The sequence below is a fragment of the Triturus cristatus genome, chromosome 12 (genome assembly GCF_964204655.1).
Source record: "Triturus cristatus chromosome 12, aTriCri1.1, whole genome shotgun sequence".
NCBI lineage: Eukaryota > Metazoa > Chordata > Amphibia > Caudata > Salamandridae > Triturus > Triturus cristatus.
The window spans coordinates 208,090,977-208,114,418 of NC_140595.1; the positions used below are offsets into that span (position 1 = coordinate 208,090,977).

At 46.2% G+C, this 23,442-nt stretch overlaps 1 protein-coding gene across 7 annotated transcripts in view; it reads right to left on the reverse strand.

Annotated features, from left to right (window-relative positions):
• CENPT (centromere protein T) overlaps positions 1–23,442 on the reverse strand; it is a 1,095,738-nt gene that overhangs the window by 217,548 nt on the left and 854,748 nt on the right. The window lies entirely within an intron of this gene.

A 23,442-nucleotide genomic window follows, 5' to 3' on the forward strand; every position in this document is an offset into this window, starting at 1 on the left:
CTATCAAGAACATGTCTGTTAGAGATTGTTGGATGTCTGAAGAAAACCCTACCCAGGCAGTCAGTTATTTTCCAGGCCTGAACATATTGTATATGTTGTTGCATCTTAGCCATCAGAAATAAGACTATGTAAGGTAGGCCTGATCTCTTCAGAGACAACTGATAAGATATCCGCCACAATGTCCCACAATGTACGCTAGTATCTACCTAGGAGGCATGAAGTGTTTACAGGCCTAAGGCAAGACTGGTACTTGAAAAGGCAAATGCTACTTACCGGTATGCATCTGTTCTTGGCATGTAGAGCTGCAGATCTACACACTGTGCATAGATCGCCATCTGGTGTTGGGCCCGGATGTTGCAGTTGTTTTTCTCTTGGAAAGTCTTTGGAAGTCACGAGGTCGGTGACTCCTCCTTTGGATGGTATTGCGCATGGGCTTCGGCTCCATCCTCAGATTGTTTTTCGTCAGCAGGGAAATGATGGAGCGTAGTAGTAATTAGTGAAGATGCCCATGTGTTGTATCTAAATAAGATAAAACTGGAACAGATAAAGGTAGCCGGGGAGGCGTGTGGGCGCGTGTAGATCTGCAGCTCCACATGCCAAGAACAGATGCATACTGGTAAGTAGCATTTGCCGTTCGAGGCATATGAGCTACAGATTACACACTGTGCATAGATTATATAGCAGTACTCGCTCCTAGCGGCGACCACCAGTTTCTGTTGCAGTTGTTTGGAACAGTGTTTTGAGGACAGCCTGGCCCACACTAGCTTGTTGCTTACTTTGCACATCTACACAATAGTGTTTAGTAAAAGTGTGCGGTGTAGACCATGTAGCTGCTTTGCAGATATCATCTAAGGGAATGTTCCCTAAAAATGCCATGGAAGCCCCTATTTTACATGTAGAGTGGGCTTTGGGGGGAACAGTTAGTGTTCGCTTTGCTTTATGGTAGCAAATCTGTATGCATTTAACAATCCACCTAGCTATCCCAGACTTGGAGATGGGGTTGCCCTTATGTGGTGGTGAGAAAGACACGTACAGTTGTTTAGTCTTACGAAAGGGTTGAGTTATTTCGATGTAGTAGAGTAACGCTCGTTTGACATCTAATGTGTGGAGAGCTCTTTCTGCGATGGTCTGTGGCTGCGAAAAGAATACAGGCAGTTCCACAGATTGGTTTAGGTGAAAGGGAGAAATGGCTTTAGGAAGGAACTTAGGGTTAGTGCGGAGAACCACTTTGTTGTGGTGCATTTGCAGAAAGGGTTCTTGAATGGTGAGTGCTTGTATCTCACTGACTCTTCTGAGGGAAGCGATGGCTACAAGGAAAGCAGTTTTCCATGTTAGGAAGTGAAGTTCACATTTGTGCAGAGGTTCAAAGGGAGGCCCCATTAGTCTGGTGAGAACGATGTTTAGGTTCCACACAGGTGAGGGTGGCACTCTGGGGGGAATTATTCGTTTGAGGCCTTCCATGAAGGCTTTTATGGCAGGTACTCTAAAGAGTGATAGATGTTGCCTGTTTTGTAGATAAGCTGCTATGGCTGCAAGGTGCAGTCTAATAGACGTGTAGGCTAGATTGCATTGTTGTAGGTGTAATAAATAGCCTATGATAAGTTGAATGGACACATCTAAGGGGTTGAATTTATTGTTGTGACAATAAACCACAAAACGTTTCGACTTGGCTGCATAGCAAGCTATAGTGGTAGGTCGTCTAGCTTCTCTAATGACGTTCATACATTCTGGGGGAAGATTGAGATAACCGAATTTTAGGATTTCAGGAGCCAGATCGCAAGGTTGAGTTGAGCTGTGTCCGGGTGCCTGATCTCTCCATGGCTCTGGGTTAGGAGGTGTGGAGAGAGGTGTAACTTTTGGTGCGGTACTACAGAGAGTTCCAGCAGTGTGGTGTACCACGGTTTTCTGGCCCAAGTTGGAGCTACTAGGATGAGAGTAAGGGAGTGTTGTTGTAGTTTGCGCACCACTAATGGAATGAGTGGGAGAGGCGGAAAAGCGTACGCAAATTTGCCTGACCAGTTCATCCATATCGCATTGCCTTTGGACAATGGATGTGGATATCTGGCGGCGAAGCTTGGGCATTTGGCGTTTTCGTGGGTGGCGAAGAGGTCTATCTGTGGATGCCCCCACATTTGAAAGTACGGGTGAAGAACTTGTGGATGTAGTTCCCACTCGTGAATCTGTTGTGCTTGTCTGCTGAGCAGGTCGGCCATAGTGTTTTGGACTCCTGGGACATGTTGGGCTAGGAGAAAGATTTTTTGGGGTATGGCCCATCTCCATATGCTCTGTGCTAGCTGAGAGAGATGTGGAGAGTGTGTGCCTCCTTGTTTCTGTATATAGTACAGGGCTGTCATGTTGTCTGTGCGGACTAGGACGGCCTTGCCCGATATGTGTTTTTGAAATGCCTTTAGTGCTAAGAATATGGCTAGTAGCTCCAGATAGTTGATGTGGAGCAACTTTTGTTGAGGTGTCCAACTGTCATGTATGGTGTGATGTAGTAGGTGAGCTCCACAGCCGGAGAGCGATGCGTCTGCTGTCAGTACTATCTGAGAAACAGGGTCCAGGAACGGTCACCCTTTGGAAAGGTTTTTGGTGGTCCACCACTGCAGAGCGATGGGCACGACCGTCTACCAACACCAGATCCGTCAGTTGACCCTGGGCCTGGTTCCATTGGCGCGCTAAGCATTCCTGGAGAGGACGCATCTGGAGTCTTGCATGAGGTAATATGAATATGCAAGAGGCCATCATTCCTATGAGTTGCATGAACGCTCGAGCTGGAAGAGTGTGTTCTGGTGGAAATTTGGCGCGTAGGGCCTGAATGTTTGCTATCCTGGCAGGACTGGGGTAAGCTAGCGCTTTTGAGGTGTCTATCGTGGCACCTAGGTATTGATTTATGTGGGACGGTTGCAGCTGGGACTTCATGTGGTTAATTGTGAAGCCCCGTTTGTGAAGTAACTGTATAGTGGCGTGATTGTGCTGTACACACTGGTTGTATGAGCTGGCTTTTATTAGCCAGTCGTCTAGGTATGGGAAGATGTGGATGTGTTGTCTTTGCAGATGTGCTGCCACGACCGCTAGGCACTTGGTAAACACTCTGCAGTGCTGCGGTGACTCCGAATGGGAGCACATTGAATCGATAGTGTTGACCGTCCACTACAAACCTGAGATACTTTCTTTGAGCTGTGTGAACAGGAATGTGGAAATAGGCATCCTTGAGGTCTAGGGCGGCAAGGAAGTTGTTTTGGGAGAGCAGGGGAAGTACCTGCAGGAGTGTGACCATGTGGAAATGGTCCGAGTGTATATAGTGATTTAGGGGTCTGAGGTCCAGGATGGGCCTTAGAGTGTCGTCCCTTTTTGGTATGAGGAAATATAGGGAGTAAACTCCCATATTTTGTTGTTGGGGAGGAACTGGCTCTATTGCACTCTTTTGTAGGAGGGAGATTACCTCCTGCTTGAGAAGTGACGAATATTCCTGTGACATTGGGCGTTGTTTTGGTGGAATGTTTGGGGAGATTGATTTTAGTTCGAGGCAGTAGCCTGACTGAATTATTTGTGTTACCCATTTATCTGAGGTGATAGTAGCCCAGACATGAAGGAAATTGTTGAGTCTGCCCCCGACTGGAGTGGAATGGTCTGGGGGGAGTAAAGGTAAGTCATTGGGTAGGGGTGGAGGCAGAGCGGGAGGTATTAGTTTTGCCTCTGCCTTTATTGTTATTACCCTGTAGCCACCTCTTTGGTAACCCCCTAGTGAAGGTGGATTGTGAAGGGGCTTTATAGGATGTAGAGGCGCTGTCGGAGGAGTAGTCTCTAGGGGTGCTCCGAAAGGAAGAGCGGCGAAAGGAGCGCCTAGGCTCTATTCTTGTACTTGTCAGGGAGGTGTTGCATGATGGCTTCTAGCTCATCATAATGTGCCCTGTCGTAGCGTGCTAAAAGCGCTTGTGTGTTTGCAATGCACCATATGTTGGCAGCTTGAGATGCCGTTCGCTTGCCAGAGGCATCTAGGAGCTGGGACTCTTTATCAGGTGGTGGTGCCTCGCCTGATGCCTGGGAGTTTGCACGTTTCCTTGCAGTGGAGACTACGAGGGAGTCTAGTGGTGCGGGCCCTCTGATGTAGGTGGGGTCTCTAGGGGTGGCCTTACATTTCTTTTCGATGCGAGGGTTGATGAGCCTGGCTCTGACCGAGTCCTTAAAGACCTCTGGCGCGTGTTTGATAACACCTTTAAGCATGGGCAGAATGGAAGTAGCCCTGTGGGTGGTATCAAAAGTGTCTAGGAGGAAGTCCTCCTCCATGGGGTCTGTATGGAGATCAACTCCGTGGTAGTGTGCAGCCCTATGCAGCAGTTGGTTAAACCCCATAGTGACTTCTGGGGGGGGGGGGGCGGTCTTGAAGGGTAAAGGTCGTCCTGCGGGACGTTAGGGACGTCTGGGATGTTGTAGTCGTCCCGTGGGTCTGAGGAGCAAGTAGGAGTGGGGTCCCCTGTGGGCTGGCCATGGGGTCCCTCCCCTATGTCCTCATAGACATCATCATCCTCATCCGGAGAGGGTGTGGGGGAATGATGAGGTGGGGGAGGTGGGGGTGGTGGAGGAGATGGAGGAGGTGGTGGAGGAGGGGGTGAGGGTAGTCTCAAGGGAGAGGTACCAAAGTCTCTTTTCTTCGGAGGTGGAGCTGGGGAAGGCTTGTCCAGCGGTCTCTTTTTGATGCTGAGCATCAAATGTCCAGTTTTAGGGTCTTTAGTAAGAGTTTTTTGGAGGGGATCGGGCCGAAACAGTTCCTCTGTGGGAGGCCGATCCGTCGGCGCCGAAGGGGTCGGAGCCATTGTTTTTTTAGTCTTGGAACCATCAGTTTGTTGTTTTGAACTGTGTGGTTTAGACATGTCCGGTTTCCTCGGTTCCGAGATGGCTTTCGGCTTCGAGGTGTGGGTGTCGATGGCTTTGGATTTTTTGCTCGGTTCCGAAGATGGTGTCGTTACCGAGGAGCTAGTGGGTGTCTTGGGCGCCGAGTGCTTCGGTGTGGAGGTCGGCGCGGAGGAAGCCATTTTCTTTTTCAGTGCGGAGTGTTTGTCGGCACCGACGGCAGGCTGGCTCGAGCTGCCAGAAGGCTTGATGAGCTTCTTAACCAGGCCCGAAAGCGAAGTATGGGAAGCAGGGTCTTTGGTCGTGCCTAGGCCCGAGGTCGAAGGCATGACCGAAGCCTTTTTCGATGCCGTCGAGGGTGGGTATCGATAGTAGTACCCATGCCCCTCTGTGCCGGAGTGATGTTCTCGACATCTGAGTCGTCTGCTTCGGAGGCGCTGACGAGGCCCTCTTTGGTGTGCTGTTCCTCGGGAACGTCGACGCCTTCTCCGAAGATGTCGTCGGGGATTGCAGTGGACGCGTGTGCCATGGTTCTCCTCGCTCTTCGGTCTCGAATAGTCTTCATGGACCGGAAGGATTTGCACGCCGGACAGTCTCGAGCCTCGTGTTCTGGGGAGAGGCAGAGGTTGCACACCTCATGGAGATCGGTGTGGGGAAATTTGGACCCACAGAGGACACTTCTTAAATGGAGTCCTTTCCATGAGCCAGGACCGGAGCTGAAGAAGGCCCGAAGGCCTGCGTCGACGCCTGGAATCGAAGTTTATCGATGAGTCGCATTGAGTGGGGAGATAGCGATCGAGAACAATACCGCGGAAGGGAAGGATTGCGCGCCGATGAGAAGAACTGTAACTGGAACGCTTCGGAACCGGAGCGCGAAGAACACATCCGAGCCCGATGGCGGAAAAAAAACAATCTGAGGATGGAGCCGAAGCCCATGCGCAATACGATCCAAAGGAAGAGTCACCGACCTCGTGACTTCCAAAGACTTTCCAAGAGAGAAACAACTGCAACATCCGGGCCCAACACCAGATGGCGATCTATGCACAGTGTGTAATCTGCAGCTCATATGCCTCGAACTATTTGTTTTGGAAATGTTTCCATTATTTTGGACTCTTGTTTAGGTGGGGTGATAGGGAAGCATTGGGGGTTCGGGCAGCTGGCGATGGTGCTGAAGGAGGATGTACAAATATGCGTGAGCAGGCCTGTGTCGTCTTACTACTTGCCTATTCACTTGGGGAGAAAGATCCTGTTTTTGTTGAAGTGCCCACCATAATGTCAATGAGAGCCTCATTAAAAGACAATGGAGGTTCTTGGTTGATCTTAGCTGGTTTCAGAAACTCCAGTGAGGACATTTGTTTTTACTTTTTGCATGGATCTAAAATCGAAGATCACAATTGCCCTCCTGATCACAGTGGCAAAGAAGGTGGAGTCTTCTGTAGCACAGCTGAATTTGGGAAGGATAACCCAATGCCTGGTGAGGTATCCAGACCACTAGCATCCTGAAGGTCTTCAAAAATGTTTACTACCTCACATATGTCATCCCTGTAGTCACCTTTGTCGTCATCATATTGGTGAGACATGTCTTAGTTGGTTTATGTGTAGTGCTGTGGTCCAGAGATAGAGGCAGAGCTTTGGAATCCGAAAGAACTATCGGTATGTGTCTGCCGTCGGTCCCAGCATTAAGGCTTGGGCTGGTACCGCCGATCGCAGTATTGAGGGCAGCGTCAGACGTTACGCCAAGGCTGGAGCCAGTGATGCCGTACTTAAGGATGGGGACAGCCTCGGCTAGAGGTAGAGTGGAGCAGCTGGCATTGGGGATGGATCCGCCAAAGAGGTCCAGATAGGCAGCCACTTTGTATCCTTGTGGCCTGAGGGCGCTCCAACAGAACTGGTGGGGTACCAAAGATTTTCTCTGCAGCCTCTCAGAGTTGACTAAGTTTGTCCACTGTTGCAGGTCACTCGTGGGGAAATGGAAGCAGGACCATGGCTGGAGTCAATTTTGTAGAGCAGCTTCACGGCCTAGAGGTACCCAGTGCATCCAACAACTCTGAATTGTGGGAGCAATGGGAAACAAAAGAGCCATGGTTTGACTTCTTGTACTTTTAGAGGGATATCTTTGACTTACTGTGACTTCGATTGTGTGCACTTGTGCAAGTGGCATTGAGAGCATGTCTGTGCTTTCAACATTGTCCACTTCTTCCAATGGAGTTCGATGAAGGCTAGCTATACTTTTTGGTTGGAAATGGCCTTGCAATCCATTTTCCTACAGCAAGAACATGACTCAGTCGTGTGGAGTGCCGAGGCACTAGAGGCAGGCGACGTGTCTATCACCGACATCTGTTGGTGACAGTTAAGACCAGGCGTGAAACCTGTTGTTGTAGGGCCCATATCTGCACACATTTAAATATTTGAGATTTTCCTGAGGGGAAAAAAGGCTGTCAAAAGAGCACCGCTAGCTCCGCATTGGAAGTTGCAGAAAGAAAGTAAGTGTTGTCAGCTCCTTGAAATGATGTACATATAGAGACCACGATGTCACATTTGAGGCGGGATGGAATCGACTTGGAGCCACATGATACCACCTACCGACGCACATTTTTAAAATTTCCAGATCCAGTCTGCCACCTGGGGAAATTCACAAGGTAAGGAATTCACAAGGTGAGGACTCTGCGGTTAAAAGTCTATCAGAAAATATGTGATCACAAATTACTAAGTAAGCAGAAAGGGGATGGTAGTGAGGAGCTACTAGACTTCAGGGCAATCACTGATCAAGAAAATAGTACCAAGGGCAATATATATGCCTAAATAGGGCATCTTCCTTTGGCATCTTGAACATCCCCCTGGGGTCTACAGAACAGTTGGTGGTCAAAAAGGAAAATGATACTTACCAGTGTGCATCTATTCTTGGCATGTAGAGCTGTAGATTCGTATACTTGTGCATATATCGCCATCTGGTGTTGGGCTTGGATGTTTGCACTTTGTTTTTGTCTTGGAAGAAGTCTTTTGTAGTCACGAGGTATGGGACGCCTCCTTAGGACGATAGTGCGCATGGGCATCGACTCCATCTCCAGATTGTTTTGCCATGGAGGGTCAAGATGGAGTTAGTAAGAAATAGAAAAGGATGTCCATGTGTAATGTATCTAAGTAGGATAGTACTGGAACAGATAGAGGTCTCCGGGGAGGTGGGAGGGCGTATACGAATCTACAGTTCTACATGCTAAGAACAGATGCATACTGGTAAGTAGCATTTTCCGTTCGAGGCATATGAGCTGTAGATCCTATACTTGTGCATAGACTACACAGCAGTTACCTCCTTAGCAGTGGCCACCTGTATCTGTTGCAGTGGTTTGAAAAAGTGTTCTTAATACAGCCTGGCCCACACTAGTTTTGTGAACGTGTGTGGTGGAGACCAAGTTGCTGCTTTGCAAAAGTCATCTAGGGGAATGTTCCCTAAGATTGCCATAGATGCCCCTAGTTTACGAGTGGAGTGAGCCCTAGGGGGAATGGTTAAGGTGCGTTTTGCTAGCATATTTGGATGCATTTTACAATCCACCTTGCAATTCCTGTTTTTGAGGTAGGATTGCCTTTATGAGGTGAAGAGAAAGCCACAAAAAGTTGTTTAGTCTTTCTAAAAAAAATTTGTTCTTTCAATGTAGTAAAGTATCGCTCTTTTTACGTCTAGCGTGTGAAGAGCCCGTTCTGCTACTGAGTCTGGTAGAGGGAAAAACACAGGGAGTTCTATAGACTGGTTAAGGTGAAAAGCAGAGACGACTTTAGGTAGAAAGTTTGGGCTAGTCCTAAGAACCACTTTGTTATGATGGATTTGGAGAAATGGTTCTTGTATGGTTAATGCCTGGAGTTCACTGACTCTTCTGAAAGAGGTGATCGCAACCAGAAAAGCTACTTTCCAGGAGCGAAATTGTAATTCACATTTATGCATAGGTTCAAATGGGGGACCCATGAGCCTGGTAAGTACCACATTTAGGTTCCATAGTGGAGAGGGTGGAACTCTAGGTGGAATTATTCTTTTAAGTCCTTCCATAAAAGCCTTGATAGCTGGTACCCTAAACAAAGACAAATGTCTGTTTTGGAGATCGGCTGCTACCGCCGCAAGATGTAGTCTAATGGATGTATACGCTAGGTTACATTGTTGTAGATACAAAAGGTAACAGATGATGTCTTGAACAGAAGCATGTAGTGGGTTGATTTTGTTATTTGTACAGTAAATTACAAATCTTTTCGACTTTGCGGCATAGCAAGCTCTAGTGGTAGGATGTCTAGCCTCTTAAATGATGTTCATGCAGTATGGCGGGAGATTAAGGTAGCCAAACTCTAAGACTTCAAGTGCCAGATCGCAAGGTTGAGTTGATTGTGATCTGGATGCCTTATCCCTCCATGGTTCGGAGTGAGAAGGTTGAGTGAGTGGCGTAGCTTTTGATGAGGAACTACTGATAGTTCCAAGAGGGTTGTGAACCATGGCTGTCGGGCCCATGTTGGAGCAATTGGGATCATTGTGAGGGAATGCTGCTTGAGTTTCTGAACCAGTAGCGGAATGAGTGGGAGAGGTGGAAAAGTGTAAGCAAATTTGCCTGACCAGTTCATCCATAGCGCATTGCCTTTGGACAATGGGTGTGGATACCTGGATGCGAAGTTTAGGCATTTTGCGTTTTGGTGTGTGGCGAACAGGTCTATTTCTGGGTGGCCCCACATTTGAAAGAATGTGAGCCGAACTTGAGGATGAAGTTCTCATTCGTGGATCTGCTGTTTTTCACAACTGATTAGATAAGCAATTTGATTGTGTACTCCTGGTAGGTGTTCTGCAAGGAGATATATGTTTTGTGGAATGGCCCAACTCGATATGCTTTGAGCTAGGTGTGAAAGCTGGAGAGAGTGTGTCCCCCCCCCTGTATTTGTATATAATACATTGCTGTCATGTTGTCTGTACGGACTAGGACAGCTTTGCTTAGGAGGTGGAGTTGAAAAGATTTTAACACTAGGAAGATTGCCAACTATTCCAGGTAATTTATGTGGAATTGTTTTTGTTGAGGGGTCCATATGCCATGAATGGTATGGGTTTGAAGATGAGCTCCCCAGCCGGTGAGCGATGCGTCTGTTGTAAGCACTATCTGTGGAACCGGGTCGAGGAACAGCCGCCCTTTGGAAACGTTTTTTGTGTTCCACCACTGCAGAGAGCGATGGGTGTGGTCGTCTACCAACACCAGAACTGTTAGCTGACCTTGAGCCTGGTTCCACTGACATGCCAAACACTCCTGTAAGGGACGCATTTGGAGTCTTGCATAAGGGACGATGAGAATGCAAGAGGCCATCATCCTGATTAACTGCATGAACACTCGCGCTGGTAGCGAGTGTTGAGGCTGACAATTTTGTATTAGAGCTTGTATGGCACTTATTCTGACTGGGTTGGGGTATGCTAGAGCTTTTGAAGTGTTTAATGTAGCTCCTAGATATTGTTGCATGTTGGACGGCTGGAGGTGGGATTTGGTGAGGTTTACCGTGAATCCCAAGTGGTGAAGCAGTTGGATTGTTCTGTGTGTGTGTGTTGCACACAGCTGCTGCATGACTTGGCGTTTATAAGCCAGTCGTCTAGATAAGGGAAAACATGAATTTGTTGTCTTCTTAAGTGGGCTGCAACTACTGTAAGACACTTGGTGAAGACTCTGGGTGCTGTAGTCACCCCGAATGGGAGGACCTTGAACTGGCAGGGTTGACCATCTACCACGAACCCGAGATATTTCCTGTGAGCGGTGTGAATTGGAATATGAAAGTAGGCGTCCTTTATATCCAGAGTGGAGAGAAAGTCGCCCTGTTGAAGTAATGGGAGCACCTGTTGAAGATGGCCATGTGGAAGTGGTCCAACTGAATGTAGAGGTTTAGCGGTCTGAGGTCCAAAATGGGCCTGAGAGCCGTCCTTTTTTGGGATTAGAAAATAGAGCGAGTAAAGCCCTGTGCCTTGGTGAGGCAGGGGGCTTCTATTGCATGTTTTGTATTAGAGAGAGAACCTCTTGTTTGAGAAGTGTTAGATGTTCCGTGGACATTGGACGTTGTCTGGGAGGAATGTTTGGTGGGGTAGAGGTGCGTTCCAGGCAGTAACCATACTGGATAATTTGTCTTACCCACTTGTCTGTTGTGATTGAATTCCAGACAGGTAGGAACTGTGATAGACGTCCCCCGACAGGAGTGGAATGATCGAGGGTAGTGGAGGGGAGTCACTGTTTGATGGTAGGGGAAGTGCGGGTGGAGTTTCCCCTGCCTCTTCCTCTATTGTTATTCCCTCTGTATCCTCCCCGGAAATATCCTTTGGATGAGGAGGATTGATTGGGCTTTTATAAGACGAGGCGTTTTTTTCTGATGCAGCCATTTTTAAGCTAACCCTTTAAAAGGAGCGGCGAAAAGAGCCTCTGGTAGAGGGTAGTTGTAATGCCCCCATGGCTTTAGCAGTCTCTGTGTCTTTGTTCAAATTTCCAATGAAGAATCGATTGTGGGGCCTAAAAGGTGTTCTTAATCAAATGGCTGATTAATAAGTGCGGACTGTACCTCTTGTTTGATGCCCGAGATTCGAAGCCCAGCATGTTGTCGTGGCAAAACGCTGGTGTTAATGGCAAGCAAGGCTGTGTCAGCTGCATCAAGGGCACAATTGATGGAAGTGTTTGTTATAAGTTTACCCTCTTGAATGAGGTCATGAGCTTTAGCCTTGTATTGGTCTAGTAAGCATTGCATCAGTTTTTCTAGGTTGTCGTAGTGAGCTCTATCATACCGCGCCAGGAGAGCTTGTGCATTGGCAATGCATCAATGATTGGCAGCTTGAGATGCGATTCTTTTGCCTGATGAATCTATAAGTTTTGATTCCTTGTCAGGTGGAGGGGCGTAACCTGTTGTCTGAGTGTGAGAAGTTGGCCTGGTATATGCTGTCTACTAGTTATAGTGGGCACCTTGCACCAGTCCAAACAACCCTTATTGATGGTTAGGTTTAAGACAACCTTTATTGAAAGCTATCCTAGTGGTAGCTATGGAGAGCAGCCTTCAGGCTTAGTCTTGAAGGAGTGTAAAGCAGCTTGGTTTACCAGATTATAACCTCTTGAATAACTAAATGAAAAGAGAACCACACAAGGTGCATATATATAAAACATATGTATTTATTTCTAAACACTCTCTACTAACCTCTTTATGAGACTAGAGAGCAAGGGACACAATAATATAGTTCTAAAACGACAGTAAATAGCACAATATACAATGGGCCCCAGGAGGGAAGACCAAACCATATATTAAGAAAGTGGTATAAGAACCAAGACTTGACTAGAAACAGTGCCTAGAGCATGTAGAATCGCTGGGACCCCAAGAAACCACCCAAGGTAGTGACACAGGGGACCCACAGGGGACGCTTGCAGTGTGAGAACACAGCAGCGAGCTCCGTACAATCCTATGGGAAAGTAGCAGTTAAAATTTTAAGGACACTTAGGGGAGGACTTGGAGCAAACCCTTACACACTTAGAAGGTTCTAAGGCCAGCACCCATGTGAGCACCGGAGTACTCGTGCTACCTAACCCAGGGAAGCCGGGTGCATAGGTGTCAAAAGGTGTCAGGAATCTTCAATGTCGTCAATGGAGAGTTGCTGCAAAGTGCTGCTGCTGTGGAAAGGAAAAGTGTCCAGTGTGATCCAAGCTTGGATCGAAGATGGGAAAAACCTGAAAGCAGAGGGGACAGAGTCTGGGTCACTTGCCAGGGACCAGGGGCACCATAGATGAATGCCCGCCGATGTCGGGTGTTTCAGGTGCGATGAGGTGAAGCTTGACTCCACTGCCACGGAGACTAGGAGGCGTCGACAACGACCACAGTCTGCAGGTGAGCAGTTCCACAAAGGATGTCGAGTGCTGGGGGAGTCGGTGTCCGGATTAGAGACCAACAAGCCATGGCAAAGGCAACCCACGCGGTGAGAGTAAAACGGCTTCAGTGTGGACCAGCAAGGTCCTGTGGACTCCCCAAGCGATGGAGAGTTAGGGCACGTCTGTAGCAACCATAAAAGACCGTTGAAAGTCAAAGTACCCTTCTCAGGGACCCACAAGTCGACGGACAAGGGATCGCAAAGGGACCTCAAGAGGAATCACTAAATACCAGCCCACGGGTCACTCGAAGAGTGTAGGCCAGTAATCTTCGGTGGAATCACTGCTCGGGGTCTGGGCTACAAGTAGCCCAAAGCACAGCCTCAGGGATCGCCAAGAAGCATATGCTGCTGCAAAGAGAACGGTGTCCAGGGGTTCGGGTTGCACGGTCCTCACGAGGGCTTTGGATCTCAGGATTGCTGAGAGCAAGGATCGGCCTCGGAGAAGCTTGGAAACCCACCTTCTGTGTTGCAAAGTCTTCGGAGTCCTTCAGGAGCTGCATAGTTGCAAACCAGACAGATGAGTCTTTGGTGACTCCTTTACTCCAATGTAGATTCTTCGGTCATCCAACGTCGTGTAGATGGTAGAAGTTCTGGGATTCTGTAGCAGAGTTTCGTCCAGGTAAATCTAAAGTCAGGGGTTCCTACTTTATACCCAAGGTAGGGGTGGAACAATCTCTGGGGACCAACCTATGGGAGGGTCAGGACAGAGGGGTGGCTACACCCATATCCTTAGTCCAGTTTCGCGCCAGAGCAGGGGCTGGTATCCCCTGCAACCGGTTTGAGCTGGACTATGCACAGGGACACCAAATGTGCCCCATGTGCAGACATCAAAGCACTCATGGAGTGCACCCACCCAGCCCCAATACACTAAAAGCCTGTCTGGGAGGTGGTTACACCTCCCTGTGACAGGAAACCTATTGTCCAGGCCTCCCCAGCCGGATTTTCGTCAAGCAGCAGGAGGGCAGACTCGTGTCTGTGGCCAGCAGCATCCATTTTGTGATGTCAGGGTTCGGTTAAGCTGGTACCGAGTGTACCGGTGAAGTCATGTTTCTCCCTCTAGTAGAGTGAAATCATACCTCCCCTGCCAATTACTGGCGGGGAGGTATGATCCCAAGGTGTATGCAGCCATTCCAAAGTTAGCATTTACCGCAAGGTTATAATGCACTTAAGAGTATATGGTTTTGCTGCATCACAAACTACCCCAGATTAAAGGTTCTGTAGGCTGCAGAGGGGCTCAGCTCATGCATGGGCACCCTCTCACATAAAACCGAGCACCCTGCCTTCAGGATTGATAAGGCCTGCCATAGGGGTGACTGATAGGTTTATATGTGCAGTGATATGGATAGATATAAGGAACCTATATCTGAGCAAGGGGTGCATACACCACCTTACACAGGCTGCTGTAGCAGACCTGTGGTCTAATTTTAAATGGTCTCCCGGGGTGGCATAATACATGCTGCAGCCCTTGAGAGGCCACTGGGGTACCTATGCCCTGGGTATATAGTATACCATATACTAGGGACTTATAAGGGTACCCCAGAATCCAATCTGTGGCGTACCTAAAGTACATGCAATCAATTTGGAGAGGAAGCAGCTAGGCTGGGGCCCTGGATAGCAGGGTCCCAGCCAGACTAAAGTCGATAAACTGTGAAACATCAGCAAAAAGTGGGGGTAAGCATAAGAAGCAGATCCTACTCTCCTACACTGAGAATTTGCCCTTTTCTGTGCATTTGAAACAACAAGCGAAACTAAAGGTACCTGACCCCTGATGTAAATTGGGTCAATAGGAATAGCTTTATATTTTTTGTCCACCCTTGGCTTAAGTATTCTAGCTCTAACAGGGTCTTTGAATACCTCATTGGCGTGTTTTATCATTCCTTTAAGCATGGGCAGAGTGTTTGTGGTTTTTTGTGGGGGAGCGAAAGTTTCCACAAAAAAATCCTCTTCCAAGGGGTCAGTATGTAATTCCACCCCATGGTATTGAGCAGCTCTATTAATGACCTGTGCGAAACTAATATTGTCATCGGGTGGTGATGGTCTGGAGGGATATAGATCGGGATCATTAGTATAATCCAGGTCCTTATCCTATGTGGAATGTTGTCCTGATCATCATCTCCATCCCTTTCCCTTTCCCCATCCCCGTCCCCATCCCCATCCCCATCCCCATCATTATCATCCTGTTGCTCAGGTGATAAATGTGGTGGTGAGTTTGCTTGTGAAATTAGCAGATGTGGGTTAAAAGGTGGAGGAGAGGGAGGTATGTAAGGGGGAGAGGGGTTGGTACCCATGTCTTTCTTCTTAAAAGGTATGTTGTAGTCTTCAGGGAGGTCCAGCTTCCGTTTTTTGGGAAGTGTTGCTCGAAGTTTCCCAGCGTCTGGGTCAATATGCAACTGCTTTTGCTTCAGATCTAAAGACTCTGGTGGATGAAGTTCATTGGATGGAGTCTGTTTAAGAGGGCTTCCGTGTTTTTTTGAGTCGGTGCCCTTTGGTGCGGGCTGCTTCGGCTCCGAAGGCTTGGTTTTTCCCTGTTTGGGATCCTAAGGCTTTTCTTTGGGTTTTGGTTCCGAAATGTCTTCTTTAACTGGTTTCGGCTCTGATGTTTTTGGTTTAACCGGTGCTGGCTCTGAAGCTTTTGGTCTCGGTGGTATCGGCTCTGAAGTCTTTGGTTTATGTGAATCTTTCGGTGCTGATGATGTCTTCGGTGCAGACAGCAGAGCGTCAGATTTAGACTTGTGTTTCGGTGTCGAAGATGTGCGTTCGACGCCTGCACGGGGTTGGCTTGATCCCAAGCCTGAAGGCTTGCCTTTATGTTTCATAGACGGAGCGTCTGAAATAGTATCACGGTGTCGACCTGAGCCCAGGGGCGAAGGTGTAACCCGAGTCTTTGGTGTTTTTGTGGGCAGTTGGGGCTCGTTACTCACAGTTCGTTGAGCCGGAGTGATGTTCGAGTCCTCTTCCATGTCGAAGTCGTCGGCTTCAGACACGGAAATGTGTCCTTCTTCGTCGTCGGCGCCTGGTTGAAATTCCGACTCTTCTCTGAAGATATCTGGCACCGAACTAGTGCCGCATCTCATCTCGTGACTTCGAGCCCGACGGTCACGAATTATTTTCTTCAACCGGAATGATCAACAGGCCCCACAACTGGTACTCTGTGCTCCGGGGAGAGGCAGAGGTTACAGAGCTTGTGCAAGTCCGTGTGTGGGAACTTAGCACCGCACTTGGGGCATTTAAATGGAGTCCGTTCCATGGAGTGCTGGCGTGGTCGGCGCGGGTAGGTCTCACGGCCCGCGTCGATTGAAGTAGTTTGATTTTTACAATGCGCGTCGAAAGGGAAACCGCAATCAAAAACAATACCGTCGAAGGGTAAGGACTGTGCATCGAAAAAGTTTGAAGACGATCCCAAACTGGAGCGGCGCAATACACATCCAAACCCGATGGCGGAAAAAACTATCTGGAGATGGAGTCGATGCCCATGCTCACTATCGTCCTAAGGAGGAGTCACCTACCTCGTGATTACAAAAGACCTCTTCCAAGACAAAAACAAAGTGCAAACATCCGAGCCCAACACCAGATGGCGATCTATGCAAAAGTATACGATCGACAGCTCATATGCCTCAAACAACACACGTTTCAATGCGTCTTTTCTCAAAAAGGAATCCTAGCTGCAATGCAAAATAGCATCTAAATCAACCTGGTACTCCCAATGTGTATTCCCTTTAGCATGCACCACATTTTTTACGATAATATGGCAGAGTTGGAAGTTCCCCTGGTAGTGGCTGGAGACTTTTACTACTGTCCTTTTAAGCCTCAGCTTCACATGCTTAACTGCAGACACAGAGGCAGATTAAAATCAAAGTGTACAGCAAAGAAACAAACACAATGTTAGGATGTAAGATTTTTCTCCACCACATCACCAACAGTGTATGATCAAGTTTTCCCTTGCTCTAATCCTTCTGTCTGTCCAGTGCTCCTTCAAAATACACTCGTTCACGGAGTCTGGTCTTTGCCTCATTCCTCCAATGGTGTCAGGGCTCTATTTTCTAGTACAACCTCACCTTTGAGCCTTTGTATTAACAGGAACATGTTCTTATTTAGATTTTTCTTTCAATTCATGTTTTATGTGCGAGGTATGATAGGCCATACCATTCTTCTGACATAACGTGCAAGTGATGTAACAACATGATTTTGAATTACGAGATCAGATTTTACTATTCAAAAATCAACACTTATCTCGTTTATCAGGGTGCTTATGATCATCATTAAGTCTACTCATTATTATGTGGTAAGGAATCACAAGTTTGGAGTGCACTGACTACCAAACATGCGTAAAATGCTAAGGCTAATAGGCCTGTAAAGGTGGAATTTAAGAAACATTGAAGATACTTTAGACCTCAAACCTCAATGATGAAAAATAAGAATGACCAGCAATATTATTAAATTAGTCAAGAATTTGCAAGGTCCTGTCGTTCATGAACCGATTCAGACCTTAAAATGTTTCAGGTAGTTTACACTGACTTGCATGCAGAAACAGAGGGGAATAATGCTATCAAAATACTAGGTGGATAGGACGGTCTACTTCGAATCATAGCAGTTTGTAGAACTCAATCACAGTTTACCCGTACTAACATCAGGAGGCTATGAGCTCTCTCCCAAAAAGCAAAGATCTGGGACCACATGGCCCACAGACATACTTGCATGCAACTTTTTCAAAGGTCCTGGTACCGCTGTTTCTACAGGTTATGCAAGAGATGTCAATAACTGGCCAATCACTCTTACCATTCGAGGACAGGACAATTCGTCATGTCTACTTCTAAAGAAAGACAAGCCTCATTCAGAGAAAAAGTCTTACCAACCCCTTCTTCTCTGCAATGTGGATACCAAGATTTACGCAAAGCTGATGACAATGTGCTCGATGGACTTGGTACGCCAGAGCAACATGGCTCACATACCAGGCTTCTAGGCACATAAGCGATCTGGCTGAGGTAAGGCAGGAACAAATGTCAACTGTTCCATTAGATGTGAAAAAAGCATATGTCCGAATCTTCTGGGCATTCTTCTGGAAAAGTTTGTAGTCAAGTCACTCTGGTAGTGGTTTAGTTGCATTAGCTCAGTTTTTAAAGTATTAACTGCATGCAAACATTAGCAACAGCAGCCTAAACTCTGAATGGTTCCGAACAGAAAGGGAAACATGCACATCTGCTCCGTCTCCTTCATTTTATGCGACAAACATGGAACTGTAAACATTTCTTTTGTTGTTTTGAGATTAATCCCATCAAAATGTAAGGGGTCGTTTTGAAACCGTTGTTATATGCAGATAATGGTTTCATTTATATATATATATAGGCAATCCTGCCAATGACCTAGTTACACAAAAGTTCAGGCAAACGTCAGGACACCCACTGAATTTGGACAAAACAAATTCTGTTGACCAGGGCATTTCAGACTACATTGCGTTGAAAATAGGAACATCACATATATAGTATTACAATCAAGATAAATGCATGTAACAGATCAAAGTAGTGGATTGAATGTTTAAACTAATCTCATACACTGGTGACTGCTTTGTGCTGCACTCCTTTTCATAGTTTTTAGCACAGATCAGAACCAAATGAAAAAGTTACTTATCTTTAGTAATGATCTTTCCTGCTACCTGCAGTTTCATTTGTTTTTTAGTTTTCAATGAATATCAAACATGTCAGTACTCAAAGAATACAGTGACTGCATCTAAATACCTTGAACTGTTACACATTCTTTAACACCGAGATTGCAGATTTTTCGGCAAGCGCCAGCAGTCCCTCCTGTATGAAAAATCAGTAATCTGTGCCAAAAAGTCCACATCTGCACCATCCTACCCAGTGTCACCATCTGTGGATGGTGCACACTGCAAGAGGTAGTGCCGTACAGGGTGCTATGTATCCCTGGGCCTTTTTTGTATAGCATGAGTTCCGGGTACGCGGTTAATTGTTCACTGCAATATGCCACATCATGAAACCAGTCTATCTCCATAGGTGCTGTCCCCATCCCCGTCCCCATCTCACAGCCAACCTGCGCCGTTAATATACAGTGGGATGTCCAATATACAACCCAGCAGTGCCATAAGCAGGTGGAGCTAGGGAATTGCTCATAATATCCGCTATTACTCTCCACACCACCACCTACAAGCACTGTACCCTTGGACAGAGCGATGATAGGTGTAGAAAACTAGCCTCCGTCTCACCACATCTAAGACACTGCGATGACTCTCTGATTAAAGGGTGCATTTAGCACACCCAATACATTATTTAGGACTCAGAAGAAGCCGGACGTCTACTACCACAGAGGTTACTCAGATATTCAAATGGGCATTATCCTTTGAGATACTTCTTTGATATGCCACTACCATCGATTAAATACACACAAGGTTATGGGAGGATGCTTGCATTCAGTCTAACAATAAGTCTTGCAATCGGTCAATTGATTGGGGTCGCATTACAACCCATCATTATTTTGCTTACCATTCCACCTCAGATTGGTTTCAGCCATCAGTCTTGGTCTCCTCCATTGGTAACCGTTCTGCCAGAACTGCAAAGCCAGGTCCTCTCTGAACTGGAACTCAAGCAATCAAAGACCGGTTTCTGCCTCATTGGATCTATTCAGGTGGGAGTAGTTAGGTGTCTGTGGCACAGTGAGCAAGAGTCCCACGTTAGGGCCTACCCTTGGCCACTTAAGTTGTTAAATCAAACACACAAAAGGTGATGGAATTATGCTTGCAATAAGTCTAATCACAAGCAATCGTTTGGGGTAGCATTCCTACCAATATTTTGGGAGGTAGCATTCCTACCTTTTGAGTTGCCATGGTGGGCAAAAGAACTAGACCCTCAGCCCAATTTGGTTTGGGGGCCAGGAGTATATGCAAACTGACAGGGCGACCAGGGGACCTAAACCTGGCAAATAAGCAGAGGCCGAGAGAGTACAAACAGAACAGGAAATATCAGCAGCAGTTGGCTACGCACTGAACAGCTGACCCACAAAACAATACCACTGTCTCATTAAAGTAGTAGAAGCATTTGTAAAACGACTGGCAGCGAGTAGGTCACTTAGGGGAAATGGAAGGTCAAGGTATTCTCTATGGCTAAGAGGTCTGATGTTGTCACCTTCTTACCTGCCCTCTTTTGCAGCCTACAAACTGTAGGTGGACCATCATCATTTATGCATGTACATGTCAATGATGAAACTGGGGAGAATAAAAGTGATGAATAAAACACACTAAGACACAGACAAATTCATGAAACCCCAAAACCTCCACCATCATCATTTATGCATGTACATGTTAATGATGAAGCTGGGGAGAATAAAAGTGATGAATAAAATGCACTATGACACAGACAAACTCAGAAAACCCCAAAACCTCCACCCACCAAACATCATTGCAGCATCTTGATGGTAAATACACATACGAATTAAACTTTCCCACTTAGCTTTCTCAGCCAGTACACTACTGTCTATGGTAGGGATTTCATGGAAATATATAAGCACAAACCAGGCCCAACTGTACGCCACCGTGAAGGGCTCTAACTCTTTAGTGTGTGTATGAGTAAGGCTTAGAGCAAGCTTACATTATTCACGCTAACAGAAACAAGACAAACACAGCCCGAAAGGAATCTCCCACTCTGTAGTCTAAAGTCTACCTGTAGTGAATAGCACTGCAAGAGAAGTAGACCTTGCACGTAACAAGCTTGGAAAACTGGATGAATCAGAATTGATTACAATTGCTTGTTAAGGTATAAACAGACTCGCCAATTAGGGAGGGGCAGGCACAAAGACTGATTGCTAGAGGGATTATGCAGAGTGCCATTATCTAACTGCAGGCCCGACAGCTTTCTGAGTTGAAGTATGCAGGGAAAGTTACATGACATGATACAAAATTGTTAGGGAGAATAGCAATAGCTCAGCCTATACAATAACCATGAGGATGGCAACATGTATGTTAATGTGTGTGTCTGTGTATATATGTATATATATATATATGAAAAAACCATAGGTTTCACACATGTTATAGTTAGCGGAAATTTTACTGATAAAAAACCAGTGAAATTGCCCCGTTATAGTTAGTGCTGGCAACTATAACTCACGCGACCGCAATCCTCTGCTGATGCTAATACTGTATTTAGACACTTATTTGCCCATGTCTTCTTCCATACATTTTTAGCTATACATATATTACAAATATTTTTTTTTCATAAAGACACATATGTCATCAGCAGAAGATTGCGGTCGCGTGAGTTATAGTTGCCAGCACTAACTAGAACGGGGCAATTTCACTGGTTTTTTATCAGTAAAATTTCCGCTAACTATAACATGTGTGAAACCTATGGTTTTTTCAGTGAATTTGCAAGGTTTTTTAAATGCTAATTCCTAACTATAACGTGTGTGAAACCTATGGTTTTTTCAGTGAATTTGTACGGTTTTTTAAATGCTAAGTTACTTTACGCCATTCGAGGCGTGCGCGCCCACTTAACGCAGTTCGTTCCGTGCACGGTTTTTATCAACTTTAATAAGCCCTGTACATTTGGTGGCCTTCGGCCACCAAAAGCACAGGGGGTGGGGTCAATGTGGATAGTGTTTTTTTTATTTCGATTTTATAATTTCATGTTGCCAAAATTTAGTTTTTTTTACCTATTAATAAGCCCTGTACATTTGGTGGCCTACGGCCACCAAAAGCACAGGGGGTGGGGTAAGTGTGGATAGTGTTTTTTTTTTTTTTTATTTTTTTACCGTACGCTTACGGTAAGCGTACGGTAAGCGTACTCGGCGAAATTGCCGAAAAAAAAATAAAACCGTTTTTGCTCTTGGGGGATGTTTGGGGACTCCCTCAACATGACTATGTGGGAGGGAGTTGTCAAAACAGCCCCGTAACATGTTTTTGGCCATCTTGTTTGATAAACAACACTCAGTGCGAGAGACAAAATGGCGGCCGCCGCTTCCTGGTTTCGGCCGATTCGAATGTTTACTAAGATCTAAGAGCCAATCAGAATCGCGCTCGCGCACGCCACCGTACGCTTACGGTAAGCGTACGGTAAGCGTACCGTAAGCGGGCTCAGATATATATATTGATTTAAAGGCTATTTTCTCAGAATCTACTGAATAGATTTACACCAAACCTACAAAAGGCACTTCCTTGACCTAGGGACTACCTCTCTGCCAAATTTCTAGTAATTCTGTTCAGCCGTTCGGGCTGTAGCTCGTTCTAAAGGTCCTATGGAAAAATGCATGGGAAAAACGCGTTTTGGGACCCCCCTTTTATCTCAGCCCCCGCTTGACGAATCCCCCCGAGACTTTCAGGGTAGGAGCGGAGCGGAGCGCCCCACCTATTTTGAGAAATTCGCGAGGATTCATCGACCGGCGCCAAAGTTATTCAAAATAGAATGTTGAGGTTTTCCTATGGAAAAGGGGTCCTAACTATAACTACCTACTGGCGACCGCCAGTAGGTAATATATATATATATATATACACACACACACACATCTATATATGTGTGTTAGGTATGGATTAGACTAATCTTTTAGAAGATGGGATGTGTGATGTAAAATGCATGGGGTTTTTCTGGTATACATTTTTTTATGTAAGGACTGATGAGATAACCATAATGATTACCATGACTGACACATACGTGCTGATAATACTTTAGAAATAATCTTCTGCTTTAAAATACTAACAGGTGTGTGTCTTTGTTTACCAGGCCGGATTGAGAATCATGTGGGTATACATCCCCCTGCAGATAAGAGTTGTCTGGCAGGGTTGTCTGACTCATAACACTCTTAACCTGGAAGAGCCCAACTAGTCAGAGAAGAGTACGAGAAACAGGGCTATACTGCGGTTCCTCAGAAGGGGGTGCAATACGCATTGATGGCTTGGGGCTGAGAAGATCTAATCGAGTGCACTCCCAAAAACGGAGAGGTTTACAAGACCACAGAAATTTCAAATAATAGTTGGCTGAAAACTGATTCCCAATAGGATAATAGCAGTCACGGTTGGAACATGATCCGGTAGGGATACAGTGATCCAGCATCAAGGTAAGGTAACCAGCATTAACAGTCTCTTTAGTCTGACAAGTTGTTCGGATACTAAAAAGGACCATCACGGATGGACGATGTTCAGTTACAACTCTGTGCCACAGAGTCCATCAACAGTGTACAAAGTAATACTTTCTGGGGTGGGGTATCCATGTCTGTTAAAACCAATGCCAAGAAGATGTGTGATTTTGTAGCCTGTGTGATCCCGCAATGCTGAGATTGAGTATCAGGGACAATGGTGCTGAGTTTTGAGATTCCGGAGGACCCTGTGGTTTTATTCATTATTTTGTGATAAAATACTCAAAGATCTGTTTTTCTCTAGAAGTCACATGAACAGTTTTTTACATTTCAGTAATAATAACAAATCTGAGGGAGTAGGAAATCATGAACGCATGGTTCATTCATGGCTAAACAACTGTAAGAGAAGTGCATGGGGAGAAAAAATTTACATTACTTTTGCAGAAAGAAATCTGGGCTTTAGTTTCTTGGTAATAAACAGGTTTGAGCACCATGACATACAGTGCATCAGTTGTTGGCATGATTCACGAACCTCTTTCTTTAACAATGTAGAAACTAAAATAAGTCTACTATTGTACCATTGTACCATACCATTAATCTTAAGAATTTGACCACAATAA